Consider the following 14455-nt stretch of genomic DNA (forward strand, 5'->3'; position numbering starts at 1 on the left):
ATAGATATATATATATATATATATATATATATGTAAGATACATAATAAAAATATGGAATGTTATTCCATATATACAAAAGACTAAAACTAAAGAGGTCAACCAGATTGCTTGGAGGAATGTGATCAGACCAGAGACGATAAAGATGACAGATACATACAAGTAGGCTAAGTTGACATGCCGTGCATAACTACCCTGATGCTCTTTTCCTTTGCATTTTGTACAGTTTTATCCAGTTGTTAATATATTCTTCTCTTTAATAAATGGGATCTCTTCTTTCTGTATTTCCTGTTACCTTCTCTGACTTCCTTATGAACGCTATTAATATTCTTTGAAAGCTTGAATTTCAAGTCAGTGGTCCCTGTGGGGGTTGTTCTATAAGAATAGGTTTCTTCCTATTAATATAATATAATAATAATAATAATAATAATAATAATAATATAATAATATAATAATAATAATAATAATAATAGGTGGATTGGTCTGTAGCATGCATTTTAATTAGTCATAGGTTGGTGACGAATAATAACTAATAATACACGATCCCAAGATCCCTAAAAAGGAATCTGAAAAACTAGAGGGCTGAAGTAGCTCCAGGGACTCATGCAAAAGAGTGTGATCCTAGAAACGGCGCACATAGTAAGAAAAAAGTGATGGACTCTTAAGGAGGCAGGATGCAACCCGGAACCCCACACTATAAATACCACCCAGTCGAATTGGAGGACTGTGATAAACCAAAATAATATAATAATAATAATAATAATAATAATAATAATAATAATAATAATAATAATAATAATATTTCTTCATTCATCATCATATCATCATAATCATCATCAGCATCATAATAATAATATACTAATAATAATAATAATAATAATAATAATAATAATAATAATAATAATATTTTCTTCGTTACTTGGAAATGACATCAGTACCAATGACCCTTGTTCACTGAGGTCAAACGGTAATTAAGCAAATGAAGATGTCTTGCAATAACCAAAACTTAAACTCCCAATTCAACGACGGAATGACTTTTCATGACGAAAATGCGAGAGAAGAAATTCCATGACGATGCAAAAGCCAAACACGACGGCTTCATTACAAAGTCACAAAATGATAAGAAGTCTTCCTTCCCACATGGATGGCCAAAATGAAAAACAATGTCATATCTCACGCTCGTCGACGCTCTGTAACCTAGATGACAGACGACGCCCTTTTACAGTTGAATGTAAACAGTTCAAAACAACTGAGAGACGACGCCCAGCACCTTGCAACGTAAACCACTTTACAGAGTTGACTGACGATCTTTTCGAGGAAGCTTAAAATGTAACCATTTCAGGGCGGATTTCCCTCGACGGTTGGAATAACTTAATTGTATCACAAGATCCTATCGTCTCTGTACGTGTGTAGTTCCTCGTTGAACGAGTGGTTTTCGCACTCGGCTTCCAGTCCGGTGGTCCGAAGTTCGATTCTCGGCTCGGCCAACGCGGAGTCAGAGGAATTTATTTCTGGTGATAGAAATTCATTTCTCGATATATTGTGGTTCGGATCCCACAATAAGCTGTAGGTCCCGTTGCTAGGTGGCCAATTGGTTCCTAGCCACGTAAAAATATCTAATCCTTCGGGCCAGCCCTAGGAAAGCTGTTAATCAGCTCAGTGGTCTGGTAAAACTAAGATATACTTAACTTAATTTTCTATACGTATGTGTTAAATCTGGTATGAAACCCGATAGCAGATTAACTGCACTACGCAGACTATTCCACATTCTAGTTCATGCCAAGATCAAACTCCAGGTTTAATTCTGCCCCCGAGTATTATTAGGCCTGCTTGCCTCTAGGAGTTTTATCTTGGCTGCACCTAAAATGCGTAACAGTCTGACTGGTGCAGTTGTGTCGTCTTCTGATCTCGAAAGTTTAAGTGAGCAGCTAATTCATTCCTGCTCTCTCATGCTGCTGACGTCCTCTGAAGTTCAGATGTATTGGCTTTATTTTATGTATCTAATCTCTCTCTCTCTCTCTCTCTCTCTCTCTTCTCTCTCTCTCTCTCTCTCTCTCTCAGGCTTATTTTATTTCCCTATGTAGCCATCGCTGGAATGAAAAATGAAAGGAGATGGAAAATAAGTTACGAATAAACATAAAACGCCTTAAAGGCTACTTTTTTTACACGATTGTTCGGGAGTCATCCAGATACAAAAGAAAACAGTCATAGTTACAATATTATTATTAGCAGACCTTACTTTATGGCTTAACCGACCACTTATACGCATGTTCGGTTGAATAAATACCATTGTCTAGAATGAAGAAACAAATCCACAGTGATGGATGGGTACATATATTAAAGAATAAATCTTTACAGAGTTTTCGGGAGTCTGTTCGATTCCCTTTCTCAATATGAGGTTGAAAAGGGGGAATGGAACAGATTTTAAAAAGCTCTCGAAAGAGATTTATTTTATTGTAAGTATGACATCATACACGACTGTGGATTTGTTTCTCCGTTTCAAGAGAGTTCCACGTTGGCCGAGTGCATTTCGGGCTTGGCTACCCATCCGGTGGTCCGAAGTTCGATTCTCGGCTCGGCCAACGCGGAACCAGAGGAATTTATTTCTGGTGATAGAAATGGATTTCTCGATACAATGTGGTTCGGATCCCGCAATAAGCGTAGGTCCCGTTGCTAGGTAACCAATTGGTTCCTAGTCACGTAAAAATATATCTAATCCTTCGGGCCAACCCTAGGAGGGCTGCTAATCAGCTCAGTGGTCTGGTTAAACTAAGATATACTTCTTTTTTTTTTTTTTTCTACGTTTCAAGACTTATGCTACTATGAGTGTTTTCCGTCTAGAATGCTCGCAAAAACGAACGACAAAACATTCTGCGGATTCTGCACATAACATTACATGTTCGTAAATGTATCTACTAAGTACTTTCGTACAACTGTTCACACGAGTTTCACAGCTTAGTCCCCAAATGACATTTTATCTTCGAAATAATTTGATTCGACTTCCGACAACGACTGTTACTTGTTCAGTATTTTTATATTTCTGAGATAAAATTCACTTTACAATTCAGGAGAGCGAGGAATACCTGCCCCATAAAGCAGTTATTCTGGTATTTTAATAAATTACTTACACTTTTATCTCATTGTTTAGTAATGCGTCACTTTATTTTTTCTTTTCTAACAACTGATCTCTTCCTTCTATGTTTCCTATTATCGTCTGTTACCTCTTTTAAATGAATACCATCATATTCTTTGGAAACTTGAATTTCCAATCAATGGCCCCTGTGTGGTGGGCTTGTTCCGTATGAATAAGGTTTTCTTCAAAGTCTAAAATAATAATAATAATAATTAATAATAATAACTAATAAATAATAATAATAATAATAATAATAATAATAACAATAATAATAATGTGTATATATTTCCCATCCAGGCATCTGAAGTATCCCTGCTTCTATAATCTGAATATTACAAAATATCGTACCTTCAAAAACATTACATTTCAACACAACAGAGTTCAACCACTCGGAAAAAAAAACCAACAGCCTAACTCTAACTAATCCCATTATTTAAAAAAAATTTACATCATACTCTAACAAAAGCGGTTTCAGCATTATGAAATCAAAAGGCATTATTGGCCCCATTACTCTGATATGAATACAAGTTCGATTCCACAGCAAGTCATAACGTTAAGCAAGTAATTACCAACCGCTAAGTACATGGTAGCTATTCGATTAACGAGAGTACCTGACAGGCTATCGATTTCTCCTTCCAGGACAAAAGCCGCATATATATATATATATATATATATATATATATATATATATATATATATGATATATATATATTATCATATATATATATATATATAATATATAGAAATATATATATACATATATATATAATATATATATATATATATATTAATATATAAATATATATAATATATCATACTATTAATAATATATATATATATAATAATATTATATTATATATATCATATATATATAATAGTAATCTATATATTTATATAATATAATTATCTTATATAAATATATATATATATATATATTCTAAGTATATATATATATTATATATATATATATTTATTATATAATATATATATGCAGCAAGCGTTAAACTGGACCATAAATAGAATAATTTATAATTTATTATCTCAAAATGGAATATATATTAAATACATATAAGAGAGAGAGAGAGAGAGAGAGAGAGAGAGAGAGAGAGAGAGAGAGAGAGGTTAATGTAACCTACTAAGCAACTGCCATTAAAGTCCGAACATCCTTACCTCTAAGTTTCATGCTCTTCGTGCACAGCATTATCCAATTATTTCTAGGAGTAAATATCGTGTGGGAAAAAATAAACGCCCTCAGCCTACGAGTATTAAAAAAAAAATCCCCATTTTCGTAACTGAGGTTTTCACTTAGGTGAATACCTCCATTAATTCATGTTTTCCCGTATGCCACCTACATCTATTCTCGCGATGCTTTCTCAGCTCTCTGATGCACGAACAGGCGGACAGACGCACACAGACACGCCAGAAAGCTTTACGATCGACAAGCTTTGTGGCAGCGGTGATCCACCGAGAGAGTCTTACGTAAGTTGTCGGTTGAGGGAATTACGCATATTACTGAATGGAGTCTTCACGGATTCATGACCGGAGATGTTTTCTCGGTCGTAGGAATTACGGGACAATGCCATGATGGACTTCTTAATTCGTGCATTATTCTCTCTCTCTCTCTCTCTCTCTCTCTCTCATGAAATACACAGTTACTTGCCATCGATTATTTGGTGGTATTTTTGCAAGTACCTACACCCCAATGTTTCCAAGACAGCTTTCCCTGGGGACAACCGAAGGTAAACGCTTAGGTAAAAACTTCAGTTACAAAGCTCCTCCTGTTTGTTTGGTGTGTGTGTGTTGTGTGTGTGTGTGTGTGTGAGTTTTTCGGGGCTGGGGGATGTTAGAAAATATCTCTTGACCGATCAGAGAGGGCGCATGCGTCAAGTTCATGCTCATCTCGAGGAGACTTAGAGCACCCGTGCAATGAGAAGAGGTCTTGTAGTACAGCGCAAGTTATTGAAATTATTCGCTTGAAAAACTTAACACAAAAGACACGGAGGTCTCGTACGTGAAAGGTGGGGTAGAGAACCAGGCAGTGACACGAGAGAGAGAGAGAGAGAGAGAGATAATCCCAGTCTGAAAGCCTGCGAATAGTCTCAAGAAAGATATCTTGTTGTTTATGGCTGGTAAATGCACGTGACTGTTGTTGAAATAAACTTGATTGACAATATTCAGTGAAACGAGGGAGAGAGAGAGAGAGAGAGAGAGAGAAGAAGAGAGGACGACGAGAGAGAGAGAGAGAGAGAGACGAGAAGAGATGAGAGAGAGGCAAAAGGGCAATGCAGATAATATCTAGTCCCGTACACTTCAACAGACTACGAAGCTATGGCGCCCATTCTCTTGAAGTCACATTTCTTTATCACGCCCATATCCTCCCGCAGCTTCTTGGGCTTATCGCCCACCCACGGAAAAGAAAGAAAAAAAAACTGCTTCTTCGTCTCCCCTTTCAATCGGCCTCATTCCGCTATTGTTACCGATTGGTCTGTCCCTGTTCGGATTATCTGCTAATTGTCCGTTCGCGTGTCAAAGGCCATCCATTGTGTTTTGGGGACGGGACTGTACCGTTTCGCAAGCCACGCAGTTTCCGGAATACGGAATTCCTTCTGATTCCTCCAGGTTTGCGAAATATGGTATTCCTTCTAATTCCTCCTGGTTTGCCAAATACGGAATTCCTTCACTGATTCCCCCTGGTTTGCGAAATACGGAATTCCTTCTGATTCCTCCTGGTTTGTGGATTATGGAATTCTTTCTGATTCCTCCTGGTTTGTGGATTATGGAATTCTTTCTGATTCCTCCTGGTTTGTGGATTATGGAATTCCTTCTGATTCCTCCTAGTTTGCAAAATACGGAATTCCTTCTAACTTCCCCTGACAGGCGGGATACACAATTCCTTCTAATTCCCCAGACTGGCGGAACACACAATTCCTTCTAACTCCCCCTGACTGGCGGAACACACAATTCCTTCTAATTCCCCCAGACTGGCAGAATAAGGAATTCCTTCCTCCCAGATCCTCCTCTGCGGTGGTCAACGGAAATTAATTCAGTGGGAATTCAGTAAGGATGGAATTCCTGTTCTAACTCAAGTGTTAATCAACTGTTACGTATATGCTAATATGCCACCAGACAAATCCTAATCGCGTGAGCATGCAAACAGATACGTATCTCATATTATATATGTGTGTGTGTGTGTTGCACGCTCATTTTTTTCTTAACCAACCTACAAATGCAATTTTGTCAACCATCGATGTTAACCTAACACCACTAAATTTCATCGACTCCCCGAGAAATATTCTAAAGGTTTTGTCTAAATCTATAGTGCCGTCATTAACCCAAGTAGAAAAAAAAAAACAAAGATAAACATAAGACACATTATCCATAACAAAGAATGTACGTTTAGTCAAATTCAAAAGACCCCAGACACTAACCCTACACTACAAGTTAAGGAATGCAACAGAACTGAGGCCAAAGGCCACGCGCTGGGCCAAAAGGCGTAAAAGTAGGAAAACCTGGCTGTCGCATTATGAAACAATTACTAGAAGAGGGTTAAGGAAAGTGAGTTGGAAGAAAGAGCATATGAACGGAGGTAAAAGGCCTGTCACCAGCTTTGACATACACCCTTTTTTAAGCAACACTAATGCTTCAAAACTACCGAATTTCACAGAAGTGATGCTTTCCAAACAATCATAATGCTTTCGCACACTTTTCAAGCATTACCGATGCTTTCACATCTTTCCCGCGGGGCTAATGCCTTCATAAAGCCTTTCTCAGCAGCATTAATGCTTTCTTCTGCAGTACTACTAGAGTTTCCGCTTAGACCTTTCAAAGAAGTGCTAATACTAAGCATATCCCTCTTTCAACAGAGCTAGTATTTATGCACAGTGCTTCCTAGGGCAACACTGATGCTTTCACGTAAACTTTTCTTAGTAATACTAAGTATTTTCGAGTAAAACTATAGCGTTGCGCAAACTCCGTTCCGCTAGGCAGCGTAAGTTCATAAACTATTACAGTGTGACTGTTACAGAGGTGCCTTCCAAAGTTACGTAATCTTTTGGGAGGCCTGGGAAACACCCGTAAGAGAGAGAGAGAGAGAGAGAGAGAGAGAGAGAGAGAGAGAGAGAGAGAGAGAGCATTAGCGGGCGTGTGGTTTGCAAGAACGGCACGCAACTTACCAAGTGGGCCTAAACCTCAGCCTAGATGTAAAAGGCTCTCCCTCTCTCCCAAATACGCATTCTGTTATCGTCAGTAACAGCCCTTGTTTCTCAAAAAGCTACTTATCGGTGTTTTTTTTTTTTCTTTTTCTTTTTTCTAGATATAAAATCCCCTTCTTTTAATGAGCATCTTTGCGAAAACTGAACCAACAGTTGTTTAAGTTTGTAAACAAGGTTTTCAATTGCGTAGAGAGAATTGTACGTGGAACTGATTAATACCAGAACGACAGTCCACAAATATGCAAGAAGATATCATGCAACTGGAACTACATGATACAGGTCACCGACCAATCAGTAAGGGAAAAAAAAAACCTGTCTGCGCTGATTTTTATTAATCATTCAGCATCCCAACGCACGCGGTATCTAACAAGCAGAAACATCGCTATTGAAAAAAGGGTCTAAGAATATAATTTAATGTAATAACATTTCTCACATGACTTGCAATTAAAAAACACCTCCACATCTGACTCCCACAGTAATTTTATGAAATTGTACCAGAGAGAGAGAGAGAGAGAGAGAGAGAGAGAGAGAGAGAGAGAGAGAGCAAATTTATAAATTTATCCCAACGTCCTCACACTGCATTTGCAAATCAATAAAGTGAAAATCAAAACTCATAATCACTTAACTTCCTCTCTCAGTAATCTTACGAAATTGTAGCCAACAGCCGTGAGAAGATAGCTTTTCTTGGACAATGTTACCGAGGTCTCTTTCAGCCAATAATAATGCTGAAAACAGAAGCAATGCCTAGACACAAGGTGATCGGCCTTGTGTACTTTTTATTACAAGTAGAACTTCCAGATGATTTATTTTTATTTATTAAAAAGAAAATAATTAGCTGGAGATCAATCGAAAGGTAACAATGGTGTTTAAGAGAAATTAACAATGGTGTTTAAGAGAAATAACTGCAGACACCATAAAAAAAATTACCAGGAAACCCGCCTATAATCCTTTCCCTCACTCTGAAAGTTTGGTTGAATTTAGGACTGTCTGATATTAATTTAGTAAGCTTATAATAATGTATTACATCACAGCTGAAGTAACGTCGTACTTTAAACACCTTGGAAACATATAAGAGAACCCACGTACAAATCTAATCTTTCTTTCTCTTGCTCTGAAAGTTTGGGGAAACTTAGACTTGTCTGATATAAATTTTTATTTCAACTTATGTAATGTATTCGGTCTGTCATGACAATCATACAGCTCCAGTAAAACTGTCATGAGAATCATTAATGCTACAATAACACTATCATGAGAATCATTACTGCTTTACTGCTGCAATTCAACAGTCATAAGAATCTTGACAAGCTGCAATACAACTGTCATGAGAATCATTACAGCTGCAATAACACTGTCATGAGAATCATTACAGCTGTGATACAACTGTCATGAAAATTATTACTGCTACAATGAAACTGTCATGAGAATATTACTACTGCAATAAAACTGTAATTAATCATTACTGCTGTAATAATGTTTATATCACAACTAAAAGGCATTTTTCATTGCAGGTCTGCTTCCGAAATACCGGAGGAAGAACTGACGTTGTACCAGAAAGCAGCGAGATTCGGTGAAGAACAGAAGAAGCAGAAGTGGAGTGTCAATTTCAGTACCCCTGCCTGGTCCAGCCCTTAGATCTCTTACTATATATCTATGACTACTGGTATGGTGAGGAATAGTGATGGTGCCAGCCAATACACAGAGAAACGATGAGAAGACATCTGCTACTGACATGAGATGTACAAAAGAGTGTTTCAGATTGGAAAAAAAAAAAAACCACTTCGTCTGATTCTGTTATAGACTGGAGTGACTTCTAAGAAACTGATAGTGTTTAACAACCTCCATGAAAAGACTAAAAATACGTAGAGCTTTCCAGACTTATTCAAGTTCAATGCAAAACCAGAAGTATTCTATTCCAGAAATGTGAGTTACTACCCTCAAAATCAATGAATGTGATCCTTGACTGAACTACAGTGACGATTCTAATGTGAATTATGTGCAAGTGATGTGAAATCATGAAGTTTATTCAAACCTTTCAACAACAAAGCCAATATTTTGGTACAATGTAACAGATACCATCTTTATCATCAAGCTTTAAGGAAATTCTGAAACTAAACAGGCTTTATAGCAATGTTCATCTTAAAGAGTGAATTCTAATTTGTAAGACTGTAACAAAGTAGCTATTATTTCCTGCAAAGCAGATAACCACATTGTTTTTCGACATACCTCTTGTCACCGAAGACTTTTGAACTACGAGATCTAAGCCAAAATTCTGTAGAATTTGGCACAATGCCGTGTAACCTGGTGGAAAAGCCACAGACCTACTTCAGACAAACAACAAAATGCTGATCCACCACAAATGTAACCCATTACAAGTGGGACTTTACCTCAAGATTTGTAATTACAAAGAACTCTGGATTTAGTGGGGAGCTTTTTTTTTTAGGGGGATAAGTTTCGTGAGCTGTTAACAATTCAGTGACTCCACAGAATCCACTAGTGCTGAACTTCCTCTTGGGATTCCCCTTGGGACCTTGGAATTATAGATCTCTACTCTAAGATCACTTTACAATTCACAGTCTTTTCTTCACTTTAGATATACACGGTTAAACCAAGCAATAACTATAATGTTAGCTACAAAATAGCAGGTGCTACATTTTTTACCGGACTCTTTTACTCCAAAAGTATATCATTCATGGTGTTTACATCTCATTCATTACACGTATATGAACTTTTTCCAATTTTTCATAAATTTTTCTTGTAATTTTAATTATATTCACAACAAATCAACTGTAAGTTAAGAAAACATTCATTACAGCTGACATCCTTCCCATCATTCTTTGGCATTTATCTATTCCTTTATTTACCCAATTGTTGACCAGGTTATAATTTATCATCTATTCACAACAGCATCCAGGTAGCTAATTTTAGTCTTGGTTGTATGAATTATCTCACTGTCACTGAACAGTAGCACTGTTACCGTGTTTTTTTTCTATCATTGCATATCCAGGTTATACTTTATCATCTATTCGCCACAGCATCCAAGTAGCTAATTTAAGTCTTAGTTGTATGATTTATCTCACTATCACTGAACAGTAGCACTGTTACCGTGTTATTCTTCTATCATTACATTTCCTGATGCTTCATATCTCACTGAGCTCACAAACCCTAAATTCAAGAAGCTCTACGTCAATATTTTTCATTTTAGAATTCACCTAAAACTCAAATACTTTACGGGGGATCTTTAGGTATACGTGTCTTTAAGTTAGACTTCTCAAGTACTTTAAGCTACATGATGGCAAAGTGGGCATTTCAGATTCTGCTACAGAGTCTGTAAATACGTAGTATTATAAAATGACAGCTTGTAAAGCTGGTTCTTATTTCTAAAGAGCATCAATCGTATGGCTGGTGTGCTGGTTGTTTTCTGGAAAACTTTAACCTTAAAAGGTTTAACCATAAAGCACATTTGAAGATGGTTGTGTGTTTGATATTAATTTGTGCTCCATTAATCTAATTAATGAATAATAGTAAACGAGATTAAATAAAAAGTAAGAAGAAAGATCACTAGATCCGCTTTACACAAATATTTTATTTCTGATTTGGGAGTACATCTAAGCAAACATTAACAACACATTTTTGGGAAGAAGAGTCTCCAAAATGACAAAATGTTACACTGAAGAACTTTGCTAACTGGACTCATTTGGTCAAATATGATCAGTGGTATTTAAGAGTTATTAAAACTAATCAGACCATGACAAGGGAATATAGTGTTATGTTATAACCGTTCTCTTGACTAGGGCATTGAATATGGGCAATTATTCTATAACACGTAACTAAGAAAATATACAATACTAATACTGTATGTGACCTCAATCACAGCTGTTAATCCATGACCTTTGGAAGGGTGCCCCAGACTTAACAGCAGTAAGTGACGAACTGATCATAACCTTTAACCCCTTCGTATTGTGCTGTGTGGTTCCTACCCTCACCATCACCCTGTCAAAAATTATACCCTTAAGCAATTTAGACATTCTCCAAAGTACAGGGCACTGCTCTTAATCCATTATTTCTCTTTTAGTTAACAAATTATATTGAAAAATTATTCCTTTTCTGTATGTTACTTGAAAATATCTGAGAAATACATTTTATGGCATTAGGGGTGTAAATACTTTTTGCCTGGGCTTTCTGGAAAATTTCTCAAACTTTCAAGACTACAACACAAAAAAATAAATCAAATATAGTATGCAGCATACGAGGAAAATGTAAAAACAATTCCCAAAGTTATGATCCTCAAAAGAGATGTCATATGAATATAGCTGACATTATCTTATACCAAAAAATGTATGTTGCCTTCCTCTCAATGCATTTGGAAAGATTTCCTCGAGAGTTACATTTCATAAAGGTCCTTTAAACATCCCAAAACCATCCAGTGCATCTGGGCAACTTTAAAACTGATGTTTATATTGGACTACCTTGTGCTAAAAGACTGAGAGGAATTTGGAAACGAAAGCAATTTTAATGGATCTGAATCAATTATGTATATCACAGGTATGGATGAGACCAAACAGCATATACAAATATATATAACATATATGCATAGTAACAACAGCTATTATATTTCAATGAAATCTGCTCTAAAACTCAAATTACAACAGCTAATTATTTATATAAACTTCCAAGGACATCATAAAACTAATAGAGATTTTTTAAATACATGGAAACAAAGTGAAAATAATTTATGTCGGCAAATTCATGAACCTTACTTGAACACTAGTCCCTGAAATGTCGATATTTGTCTCATGTAACCCTTCACTCTTGTTCCTGCTACATATATCAGTCGAGCATTTTGAGCTAAAAATACTAAAAGTAAACTATACATTTTTTTTTCTTCTTTTTTTTGTGCTGCTGTGACTCACATCACAGACCCAACGTAGATCAATCTCGATCTGATTTGTTGCAACGGAGCAACCATATGGCCAGTCTCTTTTCATCAATAATTTATTAAACTTTAATTTTACTTTTTACATAGAGTCTCTGCACCATCAGTCACTACTGGTGTTGCATTGTTAATATTTAATTGCTTTTCTTTGTTGTTATTGTTATTGTAACCTTGCAATGCTCCTTGAGTTCTGAGCTGAAGACTCAAATGTTTGCAATGGGCAATTATTTTTAGTTGAATGTCACATTTGTTCTTATTTTTCCTGTATGGTTTTATCTGAGCATTATGTGAAAGTTACTATGCATGTCCAGAAATCAAACAGGATATTGTCTTTGTTGTATACAGTATTTATTTGTTTCCAAAGTTTCTTAAATGTTCCCATTTGAAGCAATATCCTCCGTGCTGGGTTTAATGTATGAAACTATATGCACATTAGTGTGCCTAGGAGTATGAAAGTAAGAATGAGTCATATTTAATTACATATGTAAATTGTATTAGCATGTGTGTGAACTGTTTGCAAGTTATGTACACATACACACAGATTTATGTACAGTACTTACAGAGACATTGTTTCACATAAGTTATATTGAAGAGGTCCAAAATATATACAAAAAGGAGCTGAAATCATTTCTGTGATACCTAATTATCCAAGCAAACATCTATACTTCATGGTGTCTTAATTACCACTGTTTTATCTACTTCTAAGATAAAAGAATAAGTGGTAAACTTTTGCAGACACCTAAACAGAATCTGTGATAGTAAACAGTACATGTGTTTATGTAGCTATCATATACGTACATGATTAAAGTGCCTGTCATACAACGTAATTAATATGCATTAACTGGTACACAATTTCATTCCCCTATACATTGTTACTACAGCAGTCTTTCTAAACTTCTCTACCATCTTTGGCACCTCTCATGATTTGTATCTATTTGCTCCTCTGCACATATGAATGTTGAATGAATGCAGAACTATCTAGCATCACGGCTACCAGTGGTCACTGATGCTTTATGTACATAAGAGCTTACATTAACTCTGCAAAGGAGTTAAAAGCACTGGAAAAGTGGACTTTTGTACACTGGAATTTATTTTTCATTTCTTATCCAGAAAAAGAAATTACGAGTTTTTGCTGTTTTCCTCAATTATCCTTAGCACAACTGTTATCTATTAGTATTCCACCAACAGTTTTATTTATATGTAAAATTAATGCCCAGAATCCTCTCTGTATAAGAAATACCTCCAATAATGCCACCTGTTTCAAAAGTTATGAAAAACATTATGTGAAAAACATTACACTGGTAAGTTACATCCCAGCTAAACAGGGAAGATGGAGTCTAGTATAATAATTTTGGTTAACAAAAAACAGAAAAACAGCAGCTCCGTCGCCAAATCTTCTGTTTTAAAAGTTTTTATCAGCGTTAAATGTTTTACCATATGTAAATGCAGTATGTAGGTATGTCTGTATGAATTTATGTATATACACATACACCAACACTATTATGTATAAAATTATATATATGTATATATATATATATATATATGGTATATATATATATATATATATATGAGGTATAAGCCACGAAGGAAAAATAAACAACGGAGTTTCTGTAAGATCTTTCGACTCGACGTCCTGCTGAGTAAAGGACGTCGAGTCAAAAGATCTTGCAGAAACTCCGTTGTTTATTTTTCCTTCATGGCTCATACCGTTATTTATGGATTTATCACGTTCCAAACTTTCGTGATTCAGTTATACATATATATATATATATACATATAATTAAATACCCCTTTACAACAAATCCAGAGATACAACAATTACATAATGTCTACAGAAACAAAATGATGTAATATTTAGCCTTAGGTGTCTAGTCCACTATACATGAATCCTGTTGTATTTTATAGTCTCTTCATATGAGCCATTAACTACCAACATGGGGATGTTGCTAGTATATATTGTGAACTGAAAGAATGAATAAACAAGAAAGGCTTTGTGTTCATTTATTCTCCCTCAATCAGTTGAACTAATGTTCACGATGCATTTCGGCTTGCAATCATTGCTGGCCCACTTGGGTTGCATTATGGGAAGAGGTGAAGAAAATAATAACTAAGGAAACCAGTGGCATCACTGAGAGACTACAGACACTCAAATCAAAGAGGAAAAAATGCTGCAGGACCAA

General features: G+C 35.9%; 1 pseudogene; it reads left to right on the plus strand.

Annotated features, from left to right (window-relative positions):
- The window catches only part of LOC135198443 (uncharacterized), a 157582-nt pseudogene extending 143769 nt beyond the window's left edge, over positions 1 to 13813 (plus strand).
- The last annotated feature ends 642 nt before the right edge of the window (positions 13814 to 14455 follow it).

The sequence above is a fragment of the Macrobrachium nipponense genome, chromosome 22 (genome assembly GCF_015104395.2).
Source record: "Macrobrachium nipponense isolate FS-2020 chromosome 22, ASM1510439v2, whole genome shotgun sequence".
Taxonomy (NCBI): Eukaryota; Metazoa; Arthropoda; class Malacostraca; order Decapoda; family Palaemonidae; genus Macrobrachium; species Macrobrachium nipponense.